This window comes from Chiloscyllium plagiosum, unplaced genomic scaffold (assembly GCF_004010195.1).
Source record: "Chiloscyllium plagiosum isolate BGI_BamShark_2017 unplaced genomic scaffold, ASM401019v2 scaf_15272, whole genome shotgun sequence".
Classification (NCBI taxonomy): domain Eukaryota; kingdom Metazoa; phylum Chordata; class Chondrichthyes; order Orectolobiformes; family Hemiscylliidae; genus Chiloscyllium; species Chiloscyllium plagiosum.
Window position 1 is genome coordinate 13425 of NW_025215311.1, and position 2838 is coordinate 16262.

Sequence of the window (2838 nt, forward strand, 5' to 3'; positions counted from 1 at the left end):
GCACATAAAAGCGTGTATGTTCCCTCCCTGCCTTGAATTCCTCTTTCCAGGCCAGATAACTGTTTCAGGCTCCACACTCAGTGCGTTGCTGCAACAGTAGGGTCTCTCTTCCAGTCCCACTGATGCTGAAAACGTACTGAAACAGGAACCAATTGGATCACAGTTGAAAATTGTTGCAGTCCTGATGGATTGAGTGACTCACAAATGCTGGAGAATCAGAGTCGAAAACTGCAGGTCAGGCAGCATCTGAGGAGCAGGAGAGTCAATGGTTCAGGCATAAGCCCTTCATCTATTGATTTTGACACTTCATCTTCAGATCAAATACTTTAAAAAGAGATTACAAAAGTCATCAATGTCAGTCCAGGGTAGAAATTCAGAACAAGCAATTCTACCTTCTGCAAAACATTCTTTTCTTTTGTTATTCCACAAAACTGAAAGCACCATCCCTCTCTCTCTCTCTCCCCCTCTGTTCTCACCCCATTCTAATACCCCTGAAATTGCTGATTCAGGATCTGACAGGGACAGAAGAGCAAAACAGTCACAACTGACACCTGAAAATTAATATCTTCCACGACATTGGGATACTGTTGAGAGTGAGCAGGTCTGATTTTTGGAAGTAAAAATATAGTGTGTAAATTCAGGATGAACCTGCAATGCAACCTCTTGGCAATCAATCAGACACAAAATGGTTAACGTGCCCCCACAGGGGTGGGGGAGTTTTAGAATGAGACATCAAGGCTATGACACCAGAGAGAAATTGAACAGACTGGCGTGGCAAACCAGAATCATCTAGATGTACAGCACAGAAACAACCAGATATCCTCACTGAATCTGGTCTCATTTGCCAGCATTTGGCCCATATCCCTCTAAACCCTTCCTATTCATAAACCTATCCAGATGCCTTTTAAATGTGTCATAATTATACCAGCATCTACGACTTCCTCTGGCAGCTCTTTCCTTACACGCGCCATCTTCTGCATGAATTGTCCCTTAGGTTCCTTTTAAATTCCTCGCCCCCTCCCCGGGCCACCTCACCCTAAACCTATTACTCTATAGTTCTACACTCCCAGAGAAAAGACCTTGTCTATTTACCCTATCCATCCCTCTCTTGATTTTATAAACACTGGAAGCATCAACGGCTCAGGGAGTTGATGGGTTGGGGGTGGGGAGTGGGGATAGGAAGCCGAAAGTGCTGGAGCCAACGCGGAAGAAGAGGACACAAAACCTTGAAGCTGCAATGAGGAATACTGCATGTGCTGTACTTGTACCTGTTGATTTTATTTGTGGGAATCAAGTGCATTTTAAAAATAAAAACAAACAAGATATCTATCCCTCCCCTTTCCCAATCTCCCAATGCTGTCCTGGACACAAAGTGAGAGAATTGGGAGCAGGAGTTGGCCATTTGACCCTGCACCAACACTGAACACATCATAACTGAATATGAAATACCTACAGCCAGAATGATAGATTGGGTTTTCTTTCACTGGAGCAGAGGAGATTGAGAGGTGACCGTATAGAGGATTATAATATCATGAAGGGTACAGATGAGGTGAAAGGCAGGTGTCCTTTCCCTAGGGTGGGGCTTTCAAAATTAGGGAGCAAATTTTGAAGGGGAGAGGAGAAAGATTTTAAAAAGACATGAAGAGCTCCACTTTTTTCACACAGAGTGCTTTGTGTGTGGAATGGGTGTCCAGAGGAAGTAGTGGATGCATGTACAGTGAAAATGTTTAAAAGACATTTGGAAATGTTCATGAATAGGAAAGGTTCAAAGGTATATGGGCCAATCACTGGCAGATGGGACTAGTTGGATTTGAGATCATAGTCAGCATAGACTAGTTGGACCGAAGGGTCTGTTTCTGTGCTGTATGACCCTGTAGCTGTTCTGTACTGGTCTTAAAACCATTTTCTTGGAAATCCAAGATGGCGGTGATTTGAGTGGTCTGCTGTGCTGGGCTCTGTGCCATACCCCCGGCAAGGTGGACTTTTACCCCTCTCCCCCACCTCATTAACCATCCGTAGGAGAAAATAATTGCTAATATAAACTTACTAAACGTCTGGAGCTGCTATAATTGTGGTTTGACAGCTTTAGGACCAGAATGAAAGCAAATGAAGAAAAGGGGCCGACAGGGGTGCAGCAGGCAGGGCACTCCCCGACAGCATCGGGGGTGCCTGGAGCCATTGCTCAAACTCCCAGGGCAGACCCTTTGGATTTAAAGGGACCGCAACAGTTACTCTCGGAGTTTTGCAAACTCTGAGAAAAGATTGAAGCAGCGGTGGAACCACTATCTGCCATGCTGGAAAAGCATGAGCAGGAAATTCAAGTGTTGGACCAAAGAGAACAGGCAGCGGAGGAGAGGACCGTGGCATCGGAGACTGCGGCGGAGGTCTCAGGAGGAAGGATCCAAACGCTGGAAGATCAGGTTCCGTTCCTTCAGGAGCAAGTGGGCGACCTGGAAAACTAAAGTAGAAGAAAAGTCTTAGAGCTCGTGGTTTTTCCGGAATGCGACGAAGGCAAAGACTTGATTGGATTCCTGGGGCTGGAGTTGGAGTCGGGCCTGTTGAGTGTGGAGCGGACCCACCGGGTCGGACCTGCAGCCCCGCGTGGTCCTAATGCGCCTTTTGCATTATAAAGAAAAACAGTTAGTGATTGAAACAGCAAGAAGACTGGGAAGAGATCCACAGGCTTTAATGCACAAAGGCTCAAGAATAATATATTTTCAGGACTTGTCAGGAGCCTGGATTAAGAAATGGGCATTTGATGAAGTTAAGAGAAAACTAAGTGATCTGAACATACAATATTCCTTGAGGTCCCTGACCGTATTGCGTTTCACTCATGGA